Source organism: Plectropomus leopardus, unplaced genomic scaffold, assembly GCF_008729295.1.
Source record: "Plectropomus leopardus isolate mb unplaced genomic scaffold, YSFRI_Pleo_2.0 unplaced_scaffold1414, whole genome shotgun sequence".
Classification (NCBI taxonomy): Eukaryota; Metazoa; Chordata; class Actinopteri; order Perciformes; family Serranidae; genus Plectropomus; species Plectropomus leopardus.
The window spans coordinates 1-11449 of record NW_024615102.1 but is presented as its reverse complement, the minus strand read 5'-3'; the positions used below and the strand labels follow the sequence as shown (position 1 = coordinate 11449).

The window sequence follows — 11449 nt, the reverse complement described above, 5'->3', positions numbered from 1 at the left end:
TTCAAAGGGTTAATCCAGTCCTTTGATTTATCCAATTATTAATCCTTAAATGGCAAAAATTACTCTTAAAAAAACAATTAAGGCCAATAATTACTGAAACTGGAATTGATGCTTGATTAGTCTGATCAACAGCCAAAAAAGCTATTAAGTGTTGACTTTATGACATGAAACAAAGAGATCATTAAATATTTGTATCCGTAAAACAATAATCGACAAATATTTGGCAATTCATTTAAAGGCATAGTTCACCCCAAAATCAAAAATACACATTTTTCCTTTAGCTGTAGTGTTGTTGATTCTCAGTAAAGGTAGTTTTGGTGTGAGTGTTGGAGATATCGGCTGTAGAGATTATAATCACAGTCCAGCCAAATCTGGGATTTCCTCTCTTTTCACAGGCTTGAATTAAATGGTATTCTTGCAAATTAACATTTTTTGGGTTTTTTTTGTACAAGAAACTCACAAAGCTCACAAAAAAGTCTGCAGATTATTTTGCTGTAAATAATCCACGTCGATAAATAACACAACAGGTCAGAGGAAAGTGTTTTGATTTTGGGTGAACTGTCCCTTTAAACTGTCAGAAGCATCTTTAATCGTGTCGCTACAGTACTTCAGATCATTATGCGTCCCCTCTTTGGACCCTGACCCCGGCCTCTGAAACCTTTCTGTGTCTCTACATCAGCGTCCCGGCCCACTCGCACATCGCGGAACATCAACGTTTGTCCGGACCAACGTATCAGGCGTCACTCAGGCCGGCGGCACGCCAGCGGTCGTATGACACACCAGTCCGACTCTTTGGCTCCACCTCTCGCAGATCACTGCAGGTGATTCGCGTCGCTCTGTCCGCTAGTTGTGTGAGGAGAAGGTGATGTGGTGCCTCGGCTCTGCGGTCTGGGGAGAGATGAGGGCGGAGTATCGCTGTCCCGTGTTGCGTGGGATGGTGGGACCCCGTTTGTCCACAGGCGCGGCTGGCTCTCTGCAGCGGGAGGAGACCCCTCAGCGGGTTCGGTGTCCTCGGGTTTTTTAGTGGAGTTGGCGGCTTCTTTGTCTGCAGCTGGTTTCCTGGTTCTCCTCTCTCGGTGTCCCGTCTTCCCGTCTTTTGGTTTGGTCCGTTCTTTCCTGTCACGCAGTGTGAGAGAGATGACAGAAGTTTGGGAAATGGCCATTTTAAAAAAAAAACGTCCATCGTTAAAGGGAAAGTTTGGATTTTTGGAAGTGAGGTTGTATGACGATCTTAAAGAAATATTTCACTGATCAAAGAGAGTTCTCTCTCTGCAGAAGAAACACGCAAATGCTTTTGAAATTGGTGCTACGGGACCAGAGAAAACAGAAAAAAGGACGCTTTGGCTCAAGAGGTAGAAAACCTACAACTACCAGAATGCACTGCAGCACGCCAGACCAATAAACGCTCCCTTTGGTGGGTGACGTAATGTGGACTGGACCTCATGAAACAGCGGCGGTCGACTGGATCTCGTATGACAGTTTGATTAGATGTCACTCTGCCTCTCTCCTAAACATATATATATATATATATATATATATATATATATATATATATGTGGACATAAAACACTAAAAATGAGAATATCTATTGCAGTTTTTCAAACGTTAAGGATGTTGTTTAAAAATTTTAATCAAGGGATTTTTGATGCGGCTATGATTTATCTCACAATTAATTCATTTCCTTAACGTGCTCAACATTTCTTTCCCAAACTCTCCCTAATATTAACTGTATAGAAACAAAGTATTTGCATTTATTTTTAGTTTGAATAGTGATCTCATGTTCGTATGGCAGGACGGTCGCACTGTGTGATATTTTGACATTTAAAGTACCAGAAAATTACAAATACTTTTTTTAAAGTAAAGTGAGTATACATATGGGAGAGGTACTAAATATATATGGTATCTTTTCATGCAGTTAAACTTCAGTACTAAAAAGATGCAGTAGATGTCAGGTCATTGACCTGTATATGTGTATATTTGTGTGTGTACTTTAACTGATATGGGTGTTTTTTAGGTGGCTCAGATAGATTTTGCTGCTGTCCTCGTCCACAGCTGTACACAGCTGTACACAGCTGTACACAGGTGTACTGGTGTACTGGTGTACTGGTGCTGGTGTACTGGTGTACTGGTGCTGCTGGTGCTGCTGGTGCCTGCTTCTCCAAACTGGGAGCGTGCCGACTGAAATCTGCTGTAGGTAACACACTGAATATTGATAAGTACCTCATATAACCCCACTTTAAAAACAAAAATCAAAACTGTCCCTTTAAAGTTAGTGCAAACACAGTTCGTCATACTTAAAGTTGATGATTTCAAACTTCCTCTCTCTCGGTAAAAAAGAGCTGGTGTTCATCATGTACAGCAGGATCATGTCACACGCAAAGGCGCCCTGAAGAAAGAAACAAGTGAGAATCATTATTTTTGTTCTCATAAATCACCCTGAGGTATTCTCAAAGTAAAAGTACTACCCTCTGACACATCAGCATAATATTTTGACAAATGACTTACTGCACCCAGCAGGGCCACACCCGAACCGATGGCAATAATCGTAGGAACAATATTGAATTTCCCAGCCTGCAAAACAATAAGAGGAATTCACTCGAGACTAACCGGAGTCACTGACGTCAGACAGAAAAAGCAAAACTGATCACATGACTGCCGTACCTGGCCATTGATCATTATATCGAAGCGAATCCCGTAAACTTTGTACAAAGTGCGAAAGGTTTCACCACTCGGGTCCTTGAAGTAGCGGGCGTATCTGCAGAGGGGAGAGAAAACGTTTAAAAAACCATTAAAAGACGGAAAACTCAGAGGAGGAAGTGCGCTCCGTTTAAATCCTTGGTGAATACCTGAGGACAGGAGACGCACCTGAAGTTGTATCCGGATGTAATCGAGTTGTTCAGGTTCAGGTCCAAACGGGTGAAGCTGTACTCGGGGTTACACTGCGAGGAGTCTTTGTCCAGGTCGCAGTTCCACTCGATGAGGATCCCCACAGAGCCGCCCTGACGCACACCAACAGCCACGGCGTGAAAATCAGGCCAACGATCGCACTTTATACACAGGCGCTTATTTCTGTGGGATTCCACTTAAGTCAATATTACAGTTAAAGCAAAAGAGATAAATACGGCTCTAAATCCTGACATAACTAATGAAGAAAACAAAATGTCTTAAATATGTGTATAAAGAAATCTAAATAAAATACAGATCAATAAATAAATATGCCTATTAAATAAATAAATAAATATGGTTCTGAAATAAATCCTGAAAGAAATATAAAAAAGGAATTAATGTAAATATATAAATGAGTCACTATGACTACATTTAAAAAAAAAAAAGTACCTATAAAATAAATCCTGACATAACTAAATGAAGAAATAAGAAAAATGTCTTAAATATGTGTATAAAAAAATGTAAATCTAATATATATCAATAAATGAATATGTCTATGAAATAAATAAATAAATATGGCTCTGAAATAAATCCTTAAAGAAATATAAAAAAGGCATTAATATAAATATATAAATGAGTCAGTATGACTAAATAATTTTTTTTTTTAAAAAAGTGCCTATAAAATAAATCCTGACATAACTAAATAAAGAAATAAAAAATAAAATGTCTTAAATGTGTATAAAAATAAATGTAAGTATAATAAAAACATCAATATTCCTGTGAAATAAATAAATATGGCTCTGAAATAAATCTTGAAATAAATAAATTAGGTAATCAGAAATGTAGATATATAAAAATAAATTGTACAAATTAATGTACATGTAATATAACTCAAATAAGTATGCATATAATAGAAATAAAATCCATGAATAATACTTAATAAATGAGCCATAAAAAATAAAAATAAATGTTCATATAAAATCAAGATATTTCAATAAATAAATGAGTCAAGACATTTAACTAGGAAATAAATAAAATAATGCTATTATAAATCCTGAAATACATAAATGAGGCTCCAATTTAAAATAAAAAATAAGACATTTAAAGGACCTTTAATGAACCCTGATTACCAGACACTTTAAGATGTAACTGTTTTTTTAACTGTTTGTGCTTCGTCTTTTTTGTGCTCTTTGTGGGTTTTGGGGTTTTTTTGTTTACTCATCATCAAAAATGAGGACTGGCCCTTAATGATTCCTCGAGATTTAATAAAAGTTGAATGAATTTTGAGGATTTCAGGATGTCTAGTATTTTTGGATGTTTTCAGGATTTCAGGACATTTCTAGGATTTTAGGAAATTTTAGTATTTTAGGACAGGGTCCTGGGATCCTCCACTGGCACTTTTTTTGATACATAAGCTCTATTTTGATGCTTTTATGCACTTATGGGGACTAAAAATACAAAAACAATTCCCAGTTTGAATCACTTTATTTTTATTGTAAATTAGAAAATAGTTTGGGGGCCGCTCGGCTGAACAACTCTCATCTAATCTAATGAAATCTCATACGATTATTTTTAATATATAATCTAGAGACTCTGAGATGTCACACGGGATATTCGTAGGTAAGTTGTGTTTTATTATGGGTGTTTTTTAATATCTGTGTGTTTTGAATGTGCTTACAGTGGTGGGATGGGGGGTTTTTGTGAGTGTGTGTGTGTGTGTGAGTACGTGTGAAATAACGGTGTTTGGTTTGGACTACAGGAATAATAGTTGCTGCTTTGGCCAAAGCTCCTGATAAATAAGACGAAAAGACACTTCGTACCTTCACAGCCAGATCCTGGAAGCTGTTTCCCGTCCAGCCGACCAGATCTCCGAGGCGGAAGATGGGGCAGTACAGGTGCTCCTCTCTGTCGTAGCTGCATCTTTTCAGGTAGCCATCGTCAGACGTTTCAAGGACGTTGGATCTATGAGGTAGATGCACACGTACGTTTTTCAGGCGTCTTATTTTCACTTTTACATCATGTTGATTTATCCTCTGAAAGGATCAAGTTTCCTAAACTTTCCTCTGAGGATTTAGAAGGATATTTTGGCAGATATTGAATATAAAATAAGTTTTTTTCAGTATATAATCACCTGAAAATAAGAATCATTGTGTTTTCGCCTCCGTCACTGTGGTCAGTAGCACCTATGTGACGAGCTGCATCACAAAAACGCTGATTTTATAATGTGAAAACTGTTAATGCAGCGTTTTGTTTTGGGGTTTTTTTTTACAGGTTTTAACCCTTTAACATCTAGCTGAATTCAGATTCCTGCATTTAGATGCCTTTTACTATCATTTCAATCTCTGAAACCTGAGAAAAGTTTTTTTTTTCTCGGATTTAAGGACATTTCTGGAATTTGGGGATTTTTCTGGGATTTTAGGGCGTTTGTAGGATTTTTTAAGTTTTTTTTAAATAAATAACTAAAACATCTGAGGACAAAAAAAACAATAACAAGATTCTGAATATTTCATACAAAATAATAATCATACCTAGTTTTATATTTGTTTACCACCATATTTTTACACTTTTTTTTTTAATTTGCAGAGTGAACTACTCAGTTTTAATTCATCATCAAAGCCGTGTCACAAATTAGGTCACGAGTCCTTTGCTTCTGCGATACCAGCATGCTGTCTAAAGTCACGCTGGCAGCATGACGCCAGAGTTTCATTCTGGGAAAACAAACAAAAGGCGGCATAAAGACGGACTTCGTGGCGGCTTTATAGCGAGCTCTCTGTGTGAGAGAGGTTTTGTGTCTGCTCCTTTGTCGTCGAGCCGGTTGGGCCTTTAACATTTCAGTGTCAAGGAGCACATTTTCTCATAATCCGCCCGAGACTAAACATCATGCATCGTCGAGTTTTTCCACTGAAAGGGCCAGTTTTCCAAACCGTGAGAAAATCACGTGAGCCTTCGTCAAAATGAGAATCCACTGGAGTTATCAGGTTTTCACGTGTGGCAGAGAAGTGCTGCAGAGGCGGAAACAGTCAGAGACACCTGGTCCTGCCAGTTCAGAGCCGCTGAATTCTCTCAACTTCTCATATTTGCATATTTGACCTTTCGACCTTTAACTTGGACACCGTCACCGCTCAGAGCTCCTGCTCCGACTTTCACCGCCTCTTTCATGCAGCAAAATTCAAAACTTGTGTCTGAACTGAAAAAGACAAACACAAAGAGCCGCAGGAGAAAGATCTGTGATACTCAAAATCAAAATCACTCTATCAAAGTGCAGGTGAAGGATCCCCACACCCCCGACAGAGGTCCCAGATAAGCCCCTAAAATCCTAAAATCCTGGAAATGTCCTTAAATCTGAGAAAGGCCCTAAAATGCTAGAAACATCATAAAATCCTAGGAAAGTCTTAATTAGAGAAATGTTCCAAAATCCTAGAAATTTCTTGAAATCCTTGAACTGTCCTAATATCCGAGAAATGTCCTAAAATTCGAGAAATGTCCTAAATCCTAGAAATGTCCTAAAATCCTAGAAATGTCCTAAAATAATAGAAATGTCTAAAACCTCCTAGAAACATCCTTTAAATCCTAAGAACGTCTTAATCAAAGAAATGTCCTAAAATAAAATAAAAACTGCCTAAAATCTTCTAATGTCCTGAAATCCTAGAAACACGTACTGTGCTGCTGTGACTGGCCCCTGGCCCCTGGCCCCCCGTCATTTTGTAAAAGTGGCCCCCAGTCACAGTTAAATATTACTGCTGCGGAGCATGTGAAGCGGCCCTCGTCCTCTGGCTCTGACACAGAGGATGCTGGACGTGTCTCACTGTAAGACGTCTCCCGCTGCAGTAACTTCGAGGACACCCATAAAAACGAGAATTTAAGTCTCGGCCAGTTTGCGTTCAGCACACGGAGCTCGGTGAGGAAACGTAACGAGCTGCCGCGTAACGAGACCCAGATCTGACTGACGGACGCTGCATCTGTCTCAGCAGCAGCTCGGCCCCCCGCTGGGCGACCCCCGTCTGATCGGACACCTGTCCACGGCCCGGCCTGCTGTCAAGGACGTCTCAGATGACTGTTTGACTGTCTCACTCGCTGCAATGCACAGGCCGGTATAAATAGAGGCTCTGTGCACCCTAAAGCTATTTAAAGCAGCCGCTGGGACACGTACGTCCCTTCAGCTCTCCACTCGTGTCTGAAAGCACACTCAGCACCACTTACTTTGAGAATTCAAACTTTGGGAACCTGATGAAGTTCTTGATGTAGACGGTGAAGTTTTCGGCCTGGCTCAGGAGGGGCTCTCTGGAGGGGACAAGAGGGAAATGAAAACAGAGCGAGTGGAGCTGACAGGCCGCGTCAGTAATAAATAGAAGCTGTGAAATTTCTCGGTGCCTGTGAGGGGATCAGAGGCAGAGCGGCAGCACGGAGCGCTGCGTCTCCCAAAAACTCAAAAAGAGGAGGAGGGGCTCACGTGGGTCGTGTGCTGTGTTCGATGGGACACCAGGCGTGAATCTCACACGTCCCGGTGCTGTTCAGACACAGGCCGGTCTTTATTCCTGATGGAGAGAGCAAACATGTTGGCTGGGTCGAGCTTAACCCTTTGAAGCATAACCCAAAAATAATAATAATAATAATAATAATAATAATAATAATAATAATAATAATAATAATAATAATAATAATAATAATAAATAATAACAATAATAAAAATAATAATAATAATAATAATAATAAATAATAATAATAATAATAATAGTAATAACAGTAGTAATAATAATAATAATAATAGTAATAATAATGATGATGATGATGATAATAATGATCATGATAATAATAATAATAATAATAATAATAATAATAATGATGGTGATGATGATGATGATAATAATAGTGATAATAATAATTATAATAATAATAATAGTAATAATGATGATGATGATGATGATAATTTTAATTTTCTTTCTTTTTTCAAGTGATTTTGTACGTTATCGAATGTTTTGATAATTTTTTGTATTTTTTATGCTTTTTCAGGCAATTTTCTTTTTTTTAACTACACATTTTTTGTTTTTTTTTATGACATACTACAACCTTTTATGATTTTTTCAGTTGCATAATATATTATGACTTTTATTATGTTTCTATGAAATAGTCTATTTTTATATTTTCTACGACTGACTTTACTGTTATTTTTCAATATTATTTAAAGCATACCGTAATATGACATATTTTTATTATTTTTCTAACAGCATACTATGACTTTTTAATTACATTTTTATGACATAATATATACTTTTATGATTTTTTTCAATGACATAATATATTATGACTTTTATTATGTTTCTATGAAATACTCTATATTTTCTATGACTGACTATACTGTTATTTTTTGAATATTATTTAAAGCATACCATAATATAATATAATATAATATAATATAATATAATATAATATTTTTATTTTATCTTTTTTTAAAAGACAATTATATCATGACTTTTTATTACCTTTTTCATGACATAATATACTATTTTTTGTGATATTTTGTAACACACTTTATTTATTTATTTTATTTATTTTTAACTTTTCCTTTTTTGTGCTAATTTCCATTTTTTTGTTTTTTTTTTTTTTTTTTCGTTTTTTTTATTTTTTATTTGTAGCACTTTTTTCAGTTTACATTCTAGTTTGTTTTGGTTTTTTTGACTCATTTTCAAATTGTTTTTTTCTAACTTTTCACTAGTCTGTTGTTGATTTTTTGGGCCATTTCTCTTTAAGTTCCTCCTTTTTTTGACAGAAATCAAGCCAAATTGACTTAAGTTTTAAAAGGTTAAATTTGTGTCCAGACAGCAAATCAAGACTAAAGAGAAACGATGTGTTTCTGAGTGATCCTCACCGTGTCCTGCTATCACAGGCTCCCCCTCCGTGCAGTCGTCGTCACTCTGACATCGACCGTCCGGCACCTTAAAACTCTGCCAATATAAAAATGAATTTCTGATAATCTGTCGCAGTTATTTTCAATATAGCTCGAAACAAAAACCAGATTTCACTCACCTCGGCACAGAAGCCCAGCCTCTGATTGGGCGTCTCGATATAATTTGTCACTATGAAGAACACCTGCTCACCCTGCAAAATAAATAAAATTACATCCAGACAGCAAAAGGTTAAACTAATTAGACTCTGGAGAAGTTCAATATTGATGAATCAGCGTGGACAGATGCCGAGGCTGAGCATGGACTCTCCTAATCTCTGCTGACAGCTGAGCTGCAAACTGAGCTCGTGTTTTTCGTGTTTTTCGTGTTTTTCGTCTTCGCAGACTCACGTTTGGAGGGATGACGTAATCCTCGGCGCTCCACAGGTGAAGGCCCGCCTCCGAGCTGTTGGTCAGCGCGACGCCTTTGAGCTTGGTGATGACGGAGGTCTGGATGGCCTCCTCTCGCTCCTGGTAACCTTTCCTCACCACAAACACCCACCTGACACGTTCACGTTATTTTCAGACACTTTCGATGAAAAACGTGGATGAAATACATTTTTAATGCCTTTTTGAACACTTTGCTTGTGTGACAGAAGATACTATGACATTTTATTTATTTTATTTTATTTTTTCAATTTTACAGTTTCAATTTTGAGTTTAATTATTGTTTTTTTTTTTTTTTTTTAATTGTAATATATTTCATTATTTTTGTTTGATTATTTGTTGTTTTCTCTCGATGTAAGGCATTTCGGCTGCATGATTTTTTCTAAAGAAAGATACTTTACAAATATGTAAAGTTGAGGTTCAGTGAAACAGTAAAAATATCATTTAATTCTTTTTTTATTAACCCTTCTAAACCAGGGAAAAATAGCTTGATTTCAAAATAATAATAATAATAATAATAATATTTTTTATTTATAGAGCACTTTTCAAGGTACTCAAAGACACTTAACAAAAGTTTAAAAAAATCAAACCCTTTGAAACCTCAATAAACTGTCTGGATTTCTTTAAAAACATGGAATAAATTGCCAAAAACTTCACAAGAAACCGATAAAAAAGACAACAAAAAAAAAAAATTACTCAAAATAAACAAAATGGGAAAGACACCATGGCACTATGAGTTTTTTTATTTTTATTTTTATATGCAATTTTAGTCTAATTATTTTTTATGTTTTAATATTATTTTTCTATTGATTTTTTTCTCCAATTTTTTTCTATTTGCAGTGTTAAATACATAAAGTTGAGGTTGTTGAGTGAAACAGTGAAAATATTATTTTTTAACCTTTTAATTAACCCTAAAAAATGGGGAACAATAACAACAACAATAATAATAATAATAATAATAATATAATTAATTATGAGGGTTCAGGGGTTTAAATACTTATAAAAGCGGTCTGACACTACGACTCAGTATGGTTTATTAATTTTCAGTATTTAGACACTTTTGATGATCAACATGGATGCATACTTATAGTATTTGTCATACAGTGTTTGGGTTATTTAATTGATTTTATATGCAATTTTTAATCTAATTATAGTTTATTGTTTACTTTCATTAGATGTCATTTTTTCAATTTTTCAAAAAAGTACAAATTATCAAAAAATTATCTGAAGTAATTTCTTTTATTTCTTTTAAATCTATGCATTTCTGACATTTTTTGGCATCTTTTACTTTGCTATGTCGTTTTATGACATTTTAGGGCATATTCTGCTGTTATTGTTATAGTTTTGTGACATACTGTATAATGACATTTTTATAATATTTTTGTGACATAATGTAACTTTTTGAGTGACATCTTTTTGTGACGTATGATACATGTTATTTTAATGATATTTTGTAAAGCAGATTGACTTTTTAGTGACATTTTTATGATACAATATACTATGACTTTTATAATATACTTTTATAATGACTTTTATAATATATTTAAGGCATACCATCATACGTCTTTTTTAATGACAGCACACACGTTATAACTCATTACGTGCCGTCAGCAGCGAGCCGGATGAAAGGAGTCGTGTTAACGTGTAACTGGATCCTCCTCATCACTGAATATTTCATGCATCTCCACTCAAACTATGTTTGCACAAACACGAGCAAATAGTGACTAAAATCAACAAAAATACCACAAATTCTCAGACATGACACGGCAAAAAAACAGAGAGTGACCCTCGCTGGGCCGCATGCCACAAATGTGATTTTATAAACAGCCTGCAGCTTCTAAATCTGCAGTGTGCAGATCCATATAACAATTAAAGATTTAAAGGTCACAGCAGATCATTTTACTGCGCTGTCACCTGCTCGCTTTTCATCACATACATGAGCGTGACATCAGCGTGCGAGGGCCCAGACAACTTCCTGTCTCTGTTTGACACGTTTCTGAATTCACCAAATATGACACACAAAATTTAAAAATGTGTTTCTGCCTCTTTAACCCTTTGAAATGTTAAAAAAAGAAAAAGGATTAGTTTCTTTCAGACACGTGGGGACAAGACAAAGAGCAATTTAAGAAGAAATGACCCCCAAAATTAGAAAGAAAATAGTAAAAAGTTAAAGAAAACACAAATAAAAAATGAAGAAAAAAAGAGAGAAAAGGGCATCAAGGGTAAATGACCTGA

General features: G+C 35.8%; 1 pseudogene; it reads right to left on the bottom strand.

Moving 5' to 3' along the window:
- Positions 1-651: 651 nt before the first annotated feature.
- On the bottom strand, positions 652-9329 carry LOC121964125 (annotated as a pseudogene).
- Between the last annotated feature and the right edge of the window lie 2120 nt (positions 9330-11449).